The following is a 20080-nucleotide window of genomic DNA, read 5'->3' as shown; positions in this document are numbered from 1 at the left end:
TCTTTTAATTTAAGACCATCACAGTTCTTGTTTGGATAAGAGGAAGAGATAATTGTGGCACTTTGGGCCCACACTTGAGTCTGTTTTTGGCCCTGTCTCAGTCATTTAAGCAAATAAAGAAAATGTCTCTGTTCTCTTCTTCCCTTTTAAAATTGTTTGAATAGACTAATAAGTGAGACTGTCCATATAGGGTGCTTTGTGTCTAGGCTATGAAGATAAATGTGAGAAACAGTACAGCTCAGTGTTTTAATGCTAGGCTTTGGAATCAGACAGACCTGTGTTGACCTCTGCTTACTGCTGTATGACCTTGGGCAAGCTACTGAACCTCACTAAATTTTGGGTCTCCAACTGTAAAATGGGATGATAATAGTACCTAACTCATAAGATAGTTGGAAAGATTAAATGAGATGAAGCATATGAAGTGCTTAAGTGGTGCTAAGAATGTAGTAAGCATTGACCATATGTTAGTTTAAAAATAAGAAGCTACCACTGGGGGATATTTTTCCCTCTAATGGCAGACTAGATAACTTGGACCAGCCATCCTAGTGATAATAACTAGGATACCTTTAAAAAGTTGCTTGAATACATCAGAGAGCAAACATAGTAGTGAAGAATTATGAGGATAATATCTGGAAGAAATAAAATCAGAAAGCCTGACCTTTGGGGTCCTTTTTCCTCTAGGGGTTTCTTCCAATTCTGGACAGATTGCTGAGAACGCGAGAAGCTGAGCAGAATTGTTGCCAGCCTCATGGAGTTAGGAGAATAAAAATTGAAGTTCAAGGAGTTCCAAAAGGAAAGGCTTTCTGTTAGAAACTAGGAGGAAGGGTCAACTAGAAACAGGTCTTTGTAGTGTTGGAAACCTACTTTCAAATCATCTCAATTACAAGCTTTTATTGAGGTGAACTAGCATTGATAGCGTCCCTAGTTGCCTATAACAGTGTAAATACCCTCCGAGGGAATAAAATAGCATCCTGGGCTTCACATTATTTCTATAATTTTGCATATACAATGTCTGGCACTGAAATAAAAAATAACTAGACCTCTCTTCCTTTTCTGATAATTTAGTTCATAATCCATTAGGTAGGGCCTAGCAAAGTAGGTGTTTTTGAAGGTGATGGGGCATAGCTTTAGCATTGACTGATGGAGACTGAGCAGGATGATGAAGGCATCTACGAAGTCAGGGAGAATGATGAAGATGATGGGAGATTGTTTTCATGTAGAAGGAATTTATCCAATAAGTAAACATATTGAAGATGATAGGAACCAGGTTTATTCTGTCAGAGAAAAGAATTAAAAATATGCAAAGAAAGAAAACTAGAATAAATCCTCTGGTGCTGGATTAGAAGGGAGGTTTTCAGTGTGAACTTGTGTTTTCCAATATATGCAGACTGATACAGAAATATAGCTATAAATGTGAATGGACACACACACACACACACATTCCCCAGTTCTTTACAGTGAGAAGGGCTAGGAACAAGACATCACAATGATATTGAGTACACCTAGCACCCAGGTCTTGTTTTCTTTTTTTGATGTTTGTCTGTTTTTTTAAGGAAGATTAGCCCTGAGCAAACTGCTGCCAATCCTCCTCTTTTCGCTGAAGAAGACTGACCCTGAGCTAACATCCATGCCCATCTTCCTCTACTTTATGTGTGGGACGCCTGCCACAGCATGGCTTGCCAAGCGGTGCCATGTCTGCACCCGGGATCCAAACTGGCGAACCCCGGGCTGCCAAAGCAGAACGTGTGCACTTAACCGCCGTGTCACCGGGCTGGCCCCCAGGTCTTGTTTTCTAAATTCCATTTTCCACTAAAAGGAACCAGAGTTCCTTGGAAAAAATGGTTAATTCCAGGCTTATTCAGAGAAAGTATAAGCTGAGCCTGGAATATCTTCTTGGACCACAAAGTAAAGAAGTGCTCAAATAATGAAAGGCCATGTCAAAAAACACAGAAAGTGTATTAGTTTTCTATTGCTATGTGAGAAATTACCACAAACTTAGAAGCTTAAAACAATACATATTTATTATCTCATAGTTTCTATGGGATATTGTCCAGGGACTATTTATCTGTGTTCTCTGCTCAAGGTCTTACAAGGCTGCAATCGAGGTGTCATCTGGCCTATGTTCTCATCTGGAAGTTTGACTGGGGAAAGATCCACTCCCAAGTTTCCACGGGTTGTTGGTAGAATTCATTTCTTTGCAGCTGCTGGACTGAAGCTTCAGTTTCTAGCTTGTCACCAACATTAGCTCCTAGAGGCGTCCTGTTGTTCCTTGATATGTGAACCACTTACATCAAGATAACTTACTTCTTCAAGACAGATGGAGCATGAGAATCATCTACTGGGAGGCCAACATAAACTTGCCACCAAAACCTGATGGCGACATTACAAGAAAGAAAATTTACAGACCAATCTCACTCATGTCTTAGAGATAAAAATCCTAAACGAAGTGCTAGGTATACAGAATCCAAGAGTCTATGAAAAGGATAATACATCATGACCAAATTATATTTATAGAATTATAAGATTTATTTAACATTCACCATATTACTGATGTCATTCACCATATTAATAGAATAAAAGGCTAAAAACCCCCCACATGATTATCTCTGTAATGTGTAGAAAATCTCTTGATAATATCTAACATCCATTCATGATAAATACTCCTAGAAATTGAAAGAAACTGTCCTAATTTGGTAAAAGGCTATCTGCAAAGGAACCTGTTGCAAACATCACAATTAATGGTGAAATGTTGAAATTGTTTTCTGTGAGATTGCAAAGAAGGCAAGTATACTCTCCACTACTACTGAACATAAGGTATTCCTAACCAGTTCAACAAAGCAGGAAAACCAAATAAAAAATATACAATTGAAAAGGAAGAAACAAAACTCATTATTCTTAAGACAATATGATTGTTTATATAGAAGGTAAAAAAAATTATAGATAAATTATTACAAATAATAAGTGAGCTTAGCAAGGTCATTGGATACAAAGTAAATTTTTAAAATTAATTGATTTGGGGCCAGCCCTGTGGTCAAGTGGTTAAGTTCACATGCTCTGCTTCAGTGGACCAGAGTTTCACCAGTTCAGATCCTGGGTCCGGACCTAGCACCACTCATCAGGCCATGCTGAGGTGGCATCCCACACAGCACGACTAGAAGGACCTGCAACTAGGATATACAGCTATGTGCTGGGGGGCTTTAGGGAAAAGAAGAAGAGGAAGAAGGGGATGGGGAGGAGAAGGGGAAAGAGGAGGAGGGGAAGAAGAAGAGAAGAAGAGAAGAAGAGAAGATTGGCAACAGATGTTAGCCCAGGTGCCAATCTTTAAAAGAAAACTTAATTGACTTTTATATTCTGGCAACCAACGAAAAATGGAAATTTAAAAATTTCTATGCACAATAGCAAAGACAAAAAATTGATATCACCACTTTAGAAGACTTTTAAACATTATCTGCTAATGTTGAGTATAGGTATACACCATGACCTTGCAATTCCACTCCTAGATATATACAAAACAGAATGCATGCACATGTCTACCATGAAACGTTTATGAATGTTCATTAGCAGCACTCTTCATAGTAGCCAAAAATTAGAAACAATCCAAATGTCCATCATTAGTAGAAAGAATAAAAAAATTTGCTGTATTCACACAGTGGAATATGACATAGCAATGAAAATGAAAAAAATGCAGCTACATGAAACAGCATGGATGAATCTTATATCCATAATATTGAGTGAAAAACCCTGTCACAAAATAGTATAGACTCTGTGTTTCCACTTACGTAAAGTTTCAAACCTGGAAAAACTAAACCACAGTGCTAGTATTTAGGATAGTGGTTACCTTAGAGGAGGAAAGAGGGGGTGGTGATTGGGAGAGAGCACAAGATGGGTTTCCGGGAAGATCATGATATTCTATTTCCTGAACAGAATGTTAATTACATGGTTTTTAATTTTGTGATGATTCTTTGAGGTCTACATTTATATTTTCCTCACTATCATATGTAAATTATACTTTAATTAAAAACAAAAACACTAGCAACAGAGGTAGATTCTCCCAAAGTCTAATTCTAAGTAACTTATAAAATTATGCCATAAGGACATAGAACGTACTCTACAGTTTCTAGACATTTTCTTCATTCGTGTCAAGGGATGGACTGAGCCTCAGATAGAACCTAGTTAATGAATATTAATACTGCTTCACCACCACTATCTAACCTTTATATTTTTGGATGTGCTGAATTTCTTCCTAACTAGTACTGCCTAATTCTTCATAAGCAAAGCATAAAAGATAGAGACTTAGAGAAATCTGAAAATGACCCATCCAGACACAGATTTCCTGGAGTAAGGCAAGGAAAATGGAGCAGTGAAACTTGAGTTTTATTATCATATTGATCGCTTCCTTCCTGTTTGACTTTGGGGAATAACACGTCTTGGAGCTAAGAATAATATTTATCTACTTCAGAGTGGAGTAGTATGTGCTAACTCTTGAAAGAATGTAATATTTTTAAGGAAAGATGATAAAGATGCTTACAACCCAAATCTCTGTATATGTTTTGTCCACATTCACTATCAAATGAAAAGCTTTCTGAAATTCTCTCTTTCAATTATTGTTTTTCCTTTCTTCAAAGTGAACCCATGGGATGATGCCAAACATACACATGCTACAATGTCCCACATTTCTTTTTTAGGCATTTTATTTTCCCCAAACCTGCTTCCTTTGTTGTAATCAGTCAGATCTCCCAGGTGACACCAATGGTTCAGGTCAATGAACGTTTCAGTTATGTAAGATGAATAAATTGTCGAGATCTGCTGTATAACATTGTGCTTATAGTTAACAATATTGTACTGTGCACTTAAAAATTTGTTAACGGGGTAGATCTCATGTTAAGTGTTCTTGCCAAAAAGAAAAAATTATTTAATATAATAAAACCACATATTGACCATTTACTGTATTCCAGAAATCTTGCTTCAACCTCTATGGGACGGCCTGTGTCCTATTCATAGGCCCAGATATTAGACTTTCTTCCATAGGAATTTCCTGATGACTACAATGCCAAAGCTTATTTCGGGATTTTGCTTCACTTTATGGTGAACTCTAGAGTGAATGTTTTCACTCAAGTTTCAAACAAATTGGAACAATGTTGTATTCTATATGTATGCATTTTGACTTTCATCTCCCACAAAGGGGGTTGGAAGAGCAGGGTCAATAGGAAACATGAGAAACAAAAGTGGAAAGAGCATGACTTTTGTATAGTTTAGTCAGTAAAATGTAATTGAAGCCAAACTAATGAATACATCAAGTTATACAAATGAGGCATCCATCATTGCACCATAGGGTACGTATAATAAGGCACAAAAGAAATAGCTTCCTAATTTACTGGATTAGGGATAATTGGACTGGATGCCTCTTCACATAAGTAATCTCCTTGTATGGCATGAAAGTACTTCTGGAAGTTTCTAGATTCTGTAAGTAATAGAAGTGAAAAGGAAACAGGAAAACAGGATATGCTTGATTCCTTCGGAAAACATTTTAGCATAATTGAGTGTATAGCTTTGCAAGCACTGAATAATGTACATCAGTGATTGGACTATTTTTATAATCTGATTAAGGCTATGAATTTCTACAAATGATTATGAAACATCCTTGCTAATATCCAGATATGACACAGCAAGTACAAGTGGTCAGATTAAAGTTTTGAATATAAAGCCACGTTAGGCTAAATGTCCCCAACAACACAGAGTCAGTAGTAAAACCCCACCACAGCCTGCTACAAGCCTGATGGCAGAAATGGCTTTTCCATTTCATTTCCTGATCTCACAATGCTGAGTTATATAACATGTTTAAAATGAATGACTTTGTCTTCTTGATGAGTTTCCCAGCCTTCAGTTTTAAAGAGGAAATGGAAAAGACTGTGGTTCCCGCATAAAAAAGTTTACATGTGTAAGCTTCTCACATGCCTCATTTTTATTTAATCCAAAATAAACTTTGACCCTCTGATATGTAGGTGGCCCCTTGGGGAAAGACTGCTGGACCAAACCAGAACATAACTGTGGCATGTAAGTGAATGCCCTTGGTCAGCCCCTTTCAAAACCACAGTATCCCTACCCCTTCTGCACAGGGCAGGTCAAAAACACTTATCAGAAGAATCAAAACCCTTCCACTTTGTTTGGATCCCTTAATGGGGAAAAACTATGCAAAATAACTTATCCAGACTCTATTCATAAACAATTTGTTACTGCTTTTTAAAAGGCCTGCAGTGTTTTGACATTTCAGTTACACAGTCCAAAATAATTTCAGAGGGCAATGAATTTGAACGCCTTTCCATCTAGCTTTGTCTAACTTTAGCTTCCTTTAGGGTATATGCATGGGCTTATTAAGCTGTGGGTTCCACGGAAGTCCAAGAGTTATGTTCCATGTCAATCACTGATCCTACCATTTAACATCTGTGTTTTAGGCAGTGAGTCACTCGCAGCACATGTCCTGGGAGATCTTGGACCGGACTGAATTTGAACTCCTGGCCCAGCTCCTGACGCTGTCATCAAGTCGCAGTTCCCAGCTCTGCCAGTTTGCAGCCTCTACCTCAGCATCCAAATCTGTAGAAAGGTACCCATTTTCTTCCACAGAGAAAACATCCAAACGTGTCATTGTGCTGAGACATCATTAGAGATGATAGTGTCTTTAAAGGAAATTAGCCGATCAATCAAGCAAAGCTATTGCTAATTTTCTTTTTCTTTCCTCACCTCCACCCTCCTCTTCTTTCCTAAATTCCTCAAAAGCAATACCTTTCCAAAGCAAAAAGGGCCAAGGACAGGGCCTGGTCGAGAAACTCCAGGCTTGACTTTAGTGTTCTCCAGAAGGCTCGGGGGACCTCCAAAGTAGCCAGAGTGGCTTGAGATTTTACTTTGTTTTATAATTGCAATTATAACGAAGATAGTAATAATTACACCTACTATTTGTTGAAATGGGTACTAATATCATTCCTACTTGACAAGTAAAGAAATAGAAGTTTAGTAAATTCATCCACTTGAGCAAAGTGGATTCTTAACCATAAAGTTATATCATCTTATATTTTCTTTTTTCTTCTTTACTTTTATTTCTTGCCTTGTTCTAAACAGAGGGTTTGAGGTAGAGATGTTATTTCAGTATACCAGTAGCAAGATATTGATTAAAGTAGTATTTTCCCCTGTCTACCCATCATAAACACTTATGAGAATATTATTAATAGCTTTAGATTATCATTACCAGATTATTGGGTCGAATAAGTTGTAGCAAGGAAAACAGAGGAGAAATGGTCAGAACCGTAGCTCTAGTCCTAGCTCTGTCACTTCTTTCCTCGTTGCCTGACCTTGGGAGAACCACGTGACCTATCTGAGCCTTAATTTTGTTATCTGTAAGATGGATGATCACATCTGTCCTGACCGCATTATGGATAATTGGAATATGTTATACACTCCAAAGTGCTACAGAGGTGTCAGTAGACTTATCACTATGTGTACGGTTCTAGATGCTGGGAAATCCCAGGAGGTCTTGCTCCCACCTTGAAAGGGTCAGCAGTTCCTGGTGGAGGACTGAACATGGCGCATATTCTAAGTTACATATGCTGAAGATTCAGCTCATCAGACAGTGTGAGCGTGGCATGGGAGTGTGGTTTCCCATGGTTGAATTGGCATTTTCTCAACTCATTGTCTGGGGGGTAGTGAGCCCTAGGATAGAAATGATGCTTTGTTTAACTGTATCCCCAGCACCTGGCACAGTGCAGTAGGTGTTCAGTAGGCATTAGTTAAATTAAACACACTAGACAAATGAAATCTGATCATAGATCCAGAGGTGAAAATTAACTTTCTTCCCAAACTCGTGAGTGAGGAGCCTGCTCATTCACTCCCACAGAAATATTAAACTTGGCAAATTAGCAGAGTTTTGAAGATTTGGGATTTTATTCCTGACCACTCTGTTGCTTTCTCTCTAATTTGGGCCAGCTCCATGCCAGAACAAGTCTGATACTTTAGCTTAAGCAAATATCAAAAATAAAGAAAGCAACTGTGACAACACAGTTTCTAATGAGTGTAACAGCAAGGCAGAAAAGAAAGCAGAGTAGCTTTAAGCTGTACAAGAAGAAGAAAGAGTGATTGTGAGAAATCCTGGGAAACTGTCAAACCCATGGCTTCTGTGAGAGCCAGAATTCTCCTTGCGAAAATAATGACAAGTGACACCCGAGCTGCCTTTTTACAGCTTTCTATACAAGAGGCATTTGTGCCTCTGAGCACAAGGGCTGAAACACAGGCCAGGCAGTGCAAGAGGAGGCAGGCTAGGAAGTCATGGATGGCCAACATGGAGGCGGAGTCCAGAGGCAAGAGGGCTGTGTGGCGCAGTTTACTGTAATGCTTCAAGGTGGGATTGTCTCAGTTCACAGTCTCCTGTGAAGGGGTTCATCTCTACCCCATACAGGCACTCTGGGGTTTGAAAACTTCACTCCATCCCCTAAGTACCCTGTGAATGGTCCAGGAAGCCTTTCAGATGAAGTGATCATGGAACAGTCCTTTGGAACTCCAGGACCAAACCAGCCTTTATCTAGATCATGTTCCCCTTCCAAACTGAGCTTGGGTTGGTCATTGGGTGTGGTGAGGTGGGAAGGGGTGGGGGAAAGGAGAGGTGGAAGGACTGGTCATGTCTGATAAATCATTTATGTCATGTTTGACATTTGGTTAGACTCCAGAAAATCCTACCCAGGATAGAGAGTTTAACAGACTCCAAATGTCACTATGTTCTCTCTTCCAAGGACATGCCCCATATTCAACAGCTCTGAGACACAGGAAAACTAGAAACAAAATGCAGGCAAGCAGAGAGAAAGCCAACACCTATTCTCTCCCTGGAATATAATGATTCTACAGCATTTTTAACCTACGGATAGCTCTCTATGTAGCACACCTTATATGCGTGCTACACGTATGAAGGAAATCTATACTCATATTTAGAGTCAAAGCTATCACTCAGCTTAAAATTATTTCAATAAATTCATTTAGTCAATGAACAAATATCAACAAGAGGATGATTTATACTTTCTTACTCATAGAGGGCCTAAAACACCTTCTCTTCCAACCTCTTCCAACCTATGAGATAGATTCTATTGTCCTCCCCCACTTTAAAGACGAAGGAACTGAGGCTTAGTGAGCCTAAGGAATGTGACTAGAGAATCAGAATTAGGAACTGTGGGCTTCAAGAGCACACTCTCCTAACAACTCTACAGCATGGCTGTTGAAGCCTGAGAAACTTGACTTACACGTTTTACAAATGTGGAAACTGAGACTCAGGAGTTGTCCAAGTTGAAAACCAGAATTCAAGGTACCGAGGTTCAAACGTATGTCTTTCTGATTCCTGAACTGATGCTCTTTCTACTGCATCACGCTGAATTACCAAGCTTCAGGGTAGAAATAAGGAGAGTTTTAACTTCTAAAGCTGCCCTCTAACAGCCAATATAATTTGAGTCGACATATGCAAATTAGGCACTACTGTTATGTAAATATCCTCTTCCGCCATTCCTAACAATTTCTTTCCCAGCTGGCTGTTGCCCTTGAGGAAATCCTGGTTAACAGCAGTGCCATAAATTGGATGTTTGTTTCTCATCTCCTCAAACTTCAAGTATTCACCAATGACTAAGGTGTGTGAGGGAGTTCTGAGGACAAACACTCCTTCCTAAGAAAGGCCTTAGTGGTCTTTTTTTCCAGACAGTCAGAAAAAAAACATCTGGCAGTTTCTTGCCCATCTCTCTTTCTAATAGCCTCAGAGCCATAGTCAACTGGCTGGTATGTGAAGTGTGAATGGCTTTTATCACAGGGAGACACGACCTTGGCAAACAAATTGGAAAGGCAGATAAAAAAAGACATACTTTCTCATTTCCACTGTTGGGCTCACTCAGAATAGTAGATTTTCATCCTGAAGCCTGAGTCCTTGGAAGTGGTAGCAGACATTAAGTCTGGGTCAATAACTCCCTATAGATATCAATAGAAGCTTTCTTTCAGTTGAGAAAGCTTTGCTCTATCACCATTGGGTGGTAGTCTCTTTTGTACACCATTACATGGAGAAGAGTCGATTGTGGGGAATAGAGGAGTATGAGTGAGATACAGTTCATGTAGCCACGTGTCTCCATCCCAGTAGAATATTATTAACATAGAACTAGGTTCCATCACAGAGGAGATAGTTTCTTTCCTCTCATCTCTGGCGTGATTACTGTGGTTGCCCACATGAGGGTTCTTATGGGTTGAATTGTGTCCCTCCAGAAAAAATATGTTGAAGTGCTAACTCCCAGTACCTCAGAATGTGACCCTATTCGGAAATAAGGTCATTAGAGATGTAATTAGTTAAGATGAGGCCATACTTGAGAAGGGTGGGCCCCAATCCAATATGACTGGTGTCCTTATAAGAAGATGGTCATGTGAAGACAGAGACACACAGGGAGAATGCCACGTGACAATAAAGGCAGATATTGGAATTAAGCAGCTGCAAACCAAAGAATGCAAAAAATGCCAGCAAACCACCAGAAGCTAGGAAGAGGCTAGAAAGGATTCCCCTACAGGTTTCAGAGGGAACATGGACCTACCCACAACCTGATTTTGGAAATCCTTGCCTCCAGAACTTTGAGACTACAAATTTCTGTTGTTTAAAGCCACTCAGTTTATGGTTCTTTGTTATGGTAGCCCTAGGAAACTAATGCAAGTGTTCCGTCAGAGGCAATGGGTTCAGCTCGGTGGTATTGTGTTTTCTTGAGGCTATCGCTCTTGTTTTAATGGCATACACCCCGTATAGACTATAGCCATGGTAGAAGTCTTGAAGTGTCAGCATCATAAAAGGAGGAGGGTTGTAGGGAGCTGGATCATCCCTGGGCTTCAACCAGAAATCTCCTTTCTCGTTCCTCACTCTCCTCGCCCTCCAAGGACCCCAGAAAAACAGAGTTCCACGTGAGATAGTCTCACTATTCATTTTACTAAATCCCTACATATCACAGTTGAGATTCTAAAACTGTCAATTCTAGGTTACCTACCAGGTGTGTTTACTCCTGTTTATAATGTTTAACCTTTGAGCTGTTGATAACCAGCTCTACAAGGGGGAAGGCAGTCCCATCCTAGCTTTTAAGATTGTTTTCTATGTGTATGTTAGTGATCATACCAGATATCATGAAAATTTTCAAAGAGGGAGAAGGAGGAGAGATTTATATTGTAGGAATGTGAACAACCTTAACTGAAATAGTAGGTGCCACCAAGGCATTTCACAGGTCTTACCTGTTACTAGTCACTTTGAGGTTCTGAAGCAACCTGAAAAAACCCTCCAGTTGACAAGAAGCAAGAACCCAAGAAGGGATGTAGAAGTGTATGGGGCTAATGCAAGCTTCAGACATCTGGAGATGGATATGCTTTCCCTCTTTTTCTTAGGTCAATGTTAATTCAAGTTGCAGGACCTACAGTAAGAGAGCAGAATGCTGCCCTGGGCTTCTCTTAATCTTTTTAAACTATAAGATGCTCACAGCAAGTATTTTTGTGTGTTGTTTGTTTTTTTGTTTGTTTTTCTGAGGAAGATTAGCCCTGAGCTAACATCTGTGCCAGTCTTCCTCCACTTTATATGTGGGTTGCTGCCACAGCATGGCTGACGAGTGGTGTACGTCCATGCCTGGGATTGGATCCTGCGAACTCAAGCTGCCAAAGTGGAGCGTGCCAAACTTAGCCACTACAGTGCAGGGTCAGCCCCCCGTTTTGTTTTGTTCTTACCGTTTCAGCTGGCTTTGATTTGAGTTCACATTTAGCAAGTTCAACTGCTGGGCCAGCTGGTTCCTCTAATCTGCAATATTTCTAACTCTAAATTGCCAACAATGTTTTTTGGAGTTTTCTGACTCTTCTTAGCTGTGAAGGAAAAACCTCAGTCCAGTCTACCTCCTGTGTCTTTCTCCTTTACCTTCACACAAAACACTTCCCTTCTGACACTTCTGGTCACCAAATGCGTGGAGGTTTTTTCCGTATCAAGCAATTCTCCACAATACTTGCTGATGGTGTCCTACAATTTAACTAAATTCTAACACTATCTACCTGGAGAGAGTGTGAGATCCCACAGGTTAAGGGCTCAGTCCCACAAGACTGTTCCCACCCCACTTCAGATGCCAATTGCAAGTAGTAGGTCCCCAGGTTACCCACAACTTCTGTCTAACTTGGCTACACATCAGAGGTTCCCATGACCCCCTCCTCATGTTTTGTTTTGGTTTTGGTTTTTTTTTTAAGATTTTATTTTTCTGGGGCCTGCCCGGTGGTGCAGCAGTTAAGTGCACACATTCTGCTTTGGCGGACCCGAGTTTGCCGGTTCGGATGCCAGGTGCAGACATGGCACCGCGTGGCAAGCCATGCTGTAGTAGGCGCCCCACATGTAAAGTAGAGGAAGATGGGCACAGATGTTAGCTCAGGGTCAGTCTTCCTCAGAAAAAAGAGGAGGATTGGCAGATGTTAGCTCAGGGCTAATCTTCCTCAAAAAAAGAAAGAAAAGATTTTATTTTTCCTTTTTCTCCCCAAAGCCCCCCACTACATAGTTGTATATTTTAGTTGTGGGTCCTTCTAGTTGTGGCATGTGGGATGCCCCCCCAGCATGGCCTGATGAGCAGTGTCATGTCCACACCCAGGATCCAAACCAGCAAAACCCCGGGCCGCCCAAGGGGAGTGGGTGAACATAACCACTTGGCCACGGGGCTGGCCTCCCCTCCTCGTGTTTGATTAATTTCCTAGAAATGGCTCACAAAACTCAGGGAAACACCTAATTATGTTTATCAGTTTATTAAGGGATATGATAAAGGATACAGATGAACAACCAGGTGAAGAGATACATAGGGCAAGGTCTGAGAGAGTCCTGAGCACTGGAGCTTCTGTCTCTGTGGAGTTGGAGTATGTCATCTTCCTGGTGTGGATGTGTTCGCCAACCTGGAAGCTCTCCAAACCTCATATTTTTGGGATTCGTATGGAGGTGCTATTATTTAGGAATGATGTATTATTAACTGGATTTTCAGCCCTTCTCTCTTCTCAAGAGAATGGAGGATGGAGCTAAAAATTCCAAGCTTTTAATCATGGCTTGGTCTTTTTGAGGACCAGCCCTCACCCAGGAGCCATCCAGGAACCCATCCAGAGTCACCTCCTTAGGACAAAAGACATCCTGTCACTCAGGAAATTACAGAGGTTTCGGGAGCACTTTGTCAGGAACTGGGCTCAAAGACCAAATATTAAAACCAAGATGCTCCAGTGCTCTTATCACTTAGGAAATTACAATGATTTCAGGAGCTCTGTGCCAGGAACTGAGGGTAGATGCCGATGTATATTTTCTATTATCTCACGTCAGCTGAAGTCATTTTTTTGCAGGGTCACTCTGAGATCATTGACCAAAGAAGTGAAGTGTTTAACACTGACCCACACATTTTATGACATCGTCAAAGCCATCCTTCATACTCCATTGACCTCAGTTTCCATTTAAAACCAGTTCAGTTAGATAAATACCCCAAAGCTTAGACTCATACAGAGAGATGTGATATTAAGTTATTTTTTTTTGTTGGAAAGCTTTTTATTAATAGGCTATAGTCCTTTTTTCATTTCTGTAAAATATTACTGTTTGCATTCTTTAGGTCCCTCATTTGTTCTTTTGCTTGATTTTACTTATCCTTTTTTTTTCGTTCAGATAACACTGGTTTATAACATTACATAAATCTCAGGTGTATATCATTATATTTTGATTTCTGTGCAGACTACATCACGTTCACCACCCAAAGACTAATTACCATCCATCACTGTACACATGTGCTCACTGCCCTTTCGCCCTCCTCCCTCCCCATTCCCTTGTGGTAACCACCAATCTAATATCTGTATCTATGTGTATGTTTGTTATTATTGTTTTTATTTTCTATTTACGACTGAGATCATACAGTATTTCACATTCTCGTCAGACTTATTACACTCAGCATTATACCCTCAAGGTCCCTCCATGTTGTTGCAATGGCAAGGTTTCATCTTTTTTTATGGCTGAGTAGTATTCCATTGTGTAGAAATACCAAATTTTCTTTATCTATTTGTCCCTTGATGGGCATTTAGATTGCTTCCAACTCTTGGCTATTGTGAATAATGCAGCAAGGAACATAGGGGTGCATATGTCTTTAAGCATTCATGTTTTCATGATCTTTGGATAAATACTAGCAGTGAAATAGGTGGATCATATGGTCACTCTATTCTTAATTTTTTGAGGAATCTCCACATTGTTTTCGATAGTGGCTGTACCACTTTGCACTCCCACCAGCAGTGTATGAGAGTTCCCTTGTTGCCACATCCTTTCCACACTTGTTTCCTTTCTTGTTAATTATAGCCATTCTGATGGGAGTGAAGTGATATCTCACTGTAGTTTTGATTTGCATTTCTCTGCTAGTTAATGATGGTGAACATCCTTTCCTGTGCCTTTGGCCATCTGTATATCTTCTTTGGAAAAAAGTCTGATCAGATCTTTTGCCCATTTTTTAATTGGGTTGTTTTTTATTGTTGAGATGCATGTGTTCTTAATATATTCTGGATATTAACCCCTTATCTGATATATGGTTTGCAAATATCTTCTCCCAATTGTTAGGTTGTCTTTTCATTTTGTTGATGGTTTCCTTTGTTGTGCAGAAGGCTTTTAGCTTGATGTAGTCCCATTTGTTTAGTTTTTCTTTTTTTTCCCTTGCCAGGTCAGACATGGCATTTGTAAATATGCTGCTAAGCTCGATATTGAGGAGCCTATGTTTTCTTCTAGGAATTTTAGGGTTTCAGGTCTTACATTCAAGTCTTTAATCCATTTTGAGTTAATTTTTGTACATGGTGTAAGATAATGGTCTATTTTCATTCTTTTGCATGTGGCTGACCAGTTTTTCCAACACCACTTGTTGAAGAGGCTTTCTTTTCTCCATTGTATGTTCTTGGCTCCCTTGTCGAAAATTAGCTGTCCATAGACATATGGGTTTATTTCTGGGCTCTCAATTCTGTTCCATTTATCTGTGTGTCTGTTTTTGTGCCAGTGCTATGCTGTTTTGGTTACTATAGATTTGTAGTATACTTTGAAATCAGGGAGTATGATACCTCCAACTTTGTTCTTTTTACTCAGCGTTTTTTTAGGTATTCAGGGTCTTTTGTTGTTCCATATAAATTTTAGGATTCTTTCTTCTATTTCTGTGAAGAATGTCATTAGAATTTTAATAGGGATTGCATTGAATCTGTAGATTGCTTTAGGAGGTATGCACATTTTAACTATGTTAATTCTTCCAATCCGAGAGCATGGAATATCCTTCCATTTCTTTGTGTCTTCTTCAATTTCTTTCAACAAGGTTTTATAGCTTTCAGTGTACAGGTCTTTCACTATTTGGTTAAATTTATTCCTAGGTATTTTATTCTTTTTATTGCAAGGGTAAATGGGATTGTATTCTTAGTTTCTCTTTCTGCTACTTCATTGTTAGTGTATAGAAAAGCAACTGATTTTCGTATGTTGATTTTGTATCCTGCAACTTTACTGGATTCATTTATTATTTCTAAAAGTTTTTGGTGGATTCTTTAGGGTTTATATATATAAAATCATGTCATCTGCAAAGAGTGACAGTTTCACTTCTTCCTTTCCAATTTGGACCCCTTTTATTTCTTTTTCTTACCTGATTGCTCTGGCTAGGACTTCCAATACTATGTTAAATAAGAGTGGTGACGGTGGGCATCCTTGTCTGCTTCCTGTTCTTAAAGGGATGGCTTTCAGTTTTTCCCTGCTCAATAGGATGTTGACTGTGGGTTTGTCATATATGGCCTTTACTATGTTGAGGTACTTTCCTTCAATACCCATTTTATTCAGAGTTTTTATCATAAATGGGTGCTGTATCTTGTCAAATGCTTCCTCTGCATCTGTTGAGATGATTGCATGATTTTTATTCTTCATTTTGTTAGTATGGTGTATCATGTTGATTGATTTGCAGATGTTGAATCAGCCCTGTATTCCTGGAATAAAACCCATGGAGTGTATGATTGTTTTTAACGTATTATTGTATTTGATTTGCTATTATTTTGCTGAGGATTTTTGCATTGATGTTCATCAGTGATATTAGCCTGTAATGTTCTTTTTTGTGTTGTCCTTGTCTGGTTTGCTATCAGAGTAATGTTGGCCTTGTAGAATGAGTTAGAAAGATTCTCCTCCTATTCAATTTTTTGGAAGAGTTTGAGAAGGATAGGTATTAAGTCTTTGAATGTTTGGTAGAATTCACCAGAGAAGCCATCTGGCCCTGGACTTTTATTTTTTGGGAGGCTTTTGATTACTATTTCGATCCCCTTACTGGTGATTGGTCTATTCAAATTCTCTATTTCTTCATGATTCAGTTTTGGAAAGTTGTATGAGTATAAGAATTTATCCATTTCTTCTAGATTATCCAGTTTGTTGGCATATAGCTTTTCACAGTATTCTCTTATAATCTTTTGTATTTCTGAGATGTCCATTGTAATTTCAACTCTTTCATTTCTGATTTTACTAATTTGAAAATTTTCTCTTTTTTCTTGGTGAATCTAGCTAAAAGTTTGTCAATTTTCTTCATTTTTTCAAAGAACCAGCTTTTCACTTCATTGATTTTTTTCTATTGATGTTTTAGTCACTATTTCATTTATTTCTACTCTGATTTTTACTATTTCCTTTCTTCTACCGATTTTGGGCTTTGCTCGTTTTTCTTTTTCTATTTCCTTTAGGTGCACTGTTAGATTGTTTATTTGAGATTTTTCTTGTTTGTTGAGGTAGGCCTGTAGGCTATAAGCTTCCCTCTTAGTACTGCTGTGGCTTTTTCTGTATCCCATAAATTTTAGCATGTCATATTTTCATTTTCATTTGTCTCCATGTATTTTTCTGACTTCTCCTTTGATTTCTTCATTGACCCAATAATTGTTCAGTAGCATTTTGTTTAATCTGTGGTTTTTCCAGTTTTCTTCCCATAGTTGATTTCTTGTTTCATACATTTGTGGTTAGAAAAGATGCTTGGCATTATTTCAATCATCTTAAATTTATTGACACTTGTTTAGTGGCCCAATATGTGATCTATCTTGGAGAATGTCCCATGTGCATTTGAAAAGAATGTGTATTCTGGGTTTTTGGATGGAATGTTCTGTATATATCTACTAAGTCCATCTGGTCTAATGTGTTATTTAAGGCCAATGTTTCCTTATTGATCTTCTGTTTGGATGATCTATTCATTAGTGTAAGTGGAGTGTTAAAGTCCCCTACTATTATTGTGTTGCTATCTATTTCTCCTTTTATGTCTGTTAATAATTGCTTTATATATTTAGGTGCTCCTATGCTTGTGCATAGATATAAACAAGTGTTATATCCTTTTGTTGGGTTGCTCCCTTTATCATTGTGTAGTGCCTTCTTTTGTCTCTTGTTACAGTTCTTGTTTTAAAATGCTTGTTGTCTGATATAAGTATTGCTACCCCAGCTTTCTTTTCTTTGTTATTTTCTTGGAGTATTTTTTTCTATCCCTTCACTTTCAGCTCATGAGTGATTTTGGGCCTGAAGTGTCTCTTGTGTGCAGCATATGTGTGGGTCTTGATTTTTCATTCAATAAGACACCTTGTCTTTTGGTTGTAGCATTTAGTCCATTGAAATTTAAAGTAGCTATTGGTAAGTATTGCTTATTGCCATTTTGTTACATTTTTTCGGGATGTTTTAGTAGTTCTTCTCTGTTCCTGTCTTCTTATCTTGCTCTCTTTGCTTGTAGTTTGATGGCTTTCTTTAGTATTATGTTTGGGTTCCTTTCTCTTGACTTCTTCTATACATATTACAGGTTTCTGGTTTCTGATTATCATGAGGTTCATATATAATAGTCTATGTAAATAGCAATCTGCATTAACTTGGTGGTCTCTTAAATTTGATCTCTTGCTAAAAGCTCTACTCTTTTACTCCTTTCCTCCCATGTTTTATGATTTTGATATCCTATTTACCTCTTTTGTGTGTGTGGGTATCCATTACCTCTTATCATGGAAATAGATAAGTTTAGTGCTTTTGTCTTTTGACCTTCATATTAGCTTCATACATTCTTGATCTGCTACCTTTACTGTATATTTGCCTTTACCAGTGATTTTATTTTAGTTTTTTAAATCATTTTCTTATTCCTTCTTGTGGACTCTTCTTCTCCACTTAAATAAGTCCCTTTAACATTTCTTGCAAGGCTGGTTTATTGGTGATAAACTCCTTTAGTTTTTGCTTGTCTGAGAAACTCTTTATCTCTCCTTCTATTCTGAATGATGACCTTGCTGGGTAGAGTATTCTTGGCTGTAGGCTTTTTCTTTTCAGCACTTTAAATATATTGTGCCACTCCCGTCTAGCCTGTAAGGTTTCTGAGTCAGCTGATAGCCTTATGGGGGTATTTCTTTGTTATAGCTTTTATATTAATATTTATACTGTTGATTGATCAGTTAAACTGACTATGTGCTAGATACTGTTCTAGATGATATGGATATAGCAGTGAATAAGGCAGAGAAGTCCCTGAGGTTTTCAGAGTTTATAGGCTGAGGCAAATTGTTATAAATTGTTAAATCTAAATAGAATTGTAAACCACCAGCAGTGGTTCTCAATCTTGGCTATACTTTAGAATCCCCTGGAAAGCTTTAAAAAAAATCCCAATGCCAAGATTTCTGGTGCCACACATGATAGAGGAGCTTGCACTGGTGTAATTCTTCCATTGAAAATAACCTTAAAAGCTAAACAAAGTACACAAAACAACTGTGTGAAGTCACTGGAGAGCAACCAACTCTGGTAGGACTTCAGGGACTCTGATGCCTGAGAGAAGGGAAGCTAGGCCTGTATTCATGCTGGCTTTTTTCCTTGAAAGGAAAATCCCAGAGAGGTGAGAACTGCAGGAAAGCACATCTAAAAGTCTTGTGCAATTTCCCCTCAAAGTATTGGATAACTGCTAAGCTCTGCATGTACAGGGCAAGGCTCCAAGAAACTCAGCAACCAGGAGATGAAGGCTGAATTGCTGAGCAGAAACTTCAGCAGCCACACAGTGCTGGTGAGAGGGAGGTTGGAATTCTCCACCAAGATGCTGAGACTGAGGTAAACACTTTGGAGTTTCTTAAGCCACAGAAGGGCTACACTTCATCGGTAAAGGATATACCCAGGAGTGACAGCAAAACTGAAATAGACCAGCCCTAACAAAGCCTAAAACCAGAGATTCTGTAATTTTAATATATAATGTCTGACACTTAGTAAAAAAAAAGAAAAGGCAACACAATTATGAAAAATCAAAAGAAAACAAAAGAAAATAAAAACAAATCTATAGGTGATTCACCTATTGTAAAATACCTTTCTAATATCTCTATTATCTTATAATTAATATGTTCAAGATATTAAAGATAGAGAAGAATCAAATGGAATCTCTAGAACTGAAAGATACTATAACTGATATTAAAAATTCAATACAAGATTTAATAGTAGATTAGATATAGGTGAAAAGAGAATTAAGGAACTGAAAAATAGGTCAGTGTAAAATATCAAGATTAAAACTCAGAAAAATATCCTGATGCCCAACTACATCAGAATTTTGGGGACTGGCACACAGACATCAGCATTTGTTTTTAGGCTTCCTTATGAATCCAATGCACCACCTAGTCAAGAATCTCTGTACAAGAGCATTTTAAACAGGGAGGTGATATGCTTTGGATTTATGTTTTTGAGTGACCACTGCGTCCAGTGAGGAGGATGAATTGAAGGAGATGGTGTAGAAGCAGGGGTGTCAGGTTGGGTGATTTAGCTGTTGATTGCTGTGGTCTAGAGAGGAGATGATGGTGGCTTTGTAGGTGTAGAGGGCATATCTCAGGGCATATCTTATGGTACAAAATAAGATCCAAGGTATGCAAGAGTGAGACACTATCGGACTTGCTGTCGGATCAATGGGAGGTGGGGGTGAAAAAGAGGATTTCTTGTATAACTAAGTGATTCTCATCCAGGAGCAATTTTACCTCCCAGGGGACACATGGCAAAATCTGGAGACATGTTGATAAACCTCCTACAGTGCATTCAGACAATCCTGAC

The 20080-nt window shown here is 38.7% G+C and overlaps 1 long non-coding RNA gene across 3 annotated transcripts in view; it reads left to right on the top strand.

Annotated features, from left to right (window-relative positions):
• LOC139079168 (uncharacterized) overlaps positions 1 to 20080 on the top strand; it is a 196059-nt gene that overhangs the window by 103741 nt on the left and 72238 nt on the right. For all 3 annotated transcript variants that reach the window (XR_011532523.1, XR_011532525.1, XR_011532524.1), the window contains exon 3: positions 6453 to 6601. This is a non-coding gene — a long non-coding RNA (uncharacterized lncRNA). The remainder of the gene's footprint in view (positions 1 to 6452; positions 6602 to 20080) is intronic.

This window comes from Equus przewalskii, chromosome 24 (genome assembly GCF_037783145.1).
Source record: "Equus przewalskii isolate Varuska chromosome 24, EquPr2, whole genome shotgun sequence".
In the NCBI taxonomy this organism is placed as follows: domain Eukaryota; kingdom Metazoa; phylum Chordata; class Mammalia; order Perissodactyla; family Equidae; genus Equus; species Equus przewalskii.
This window is presented reverse-complemented; position numbering and strand designations above follow the sequence as displayed.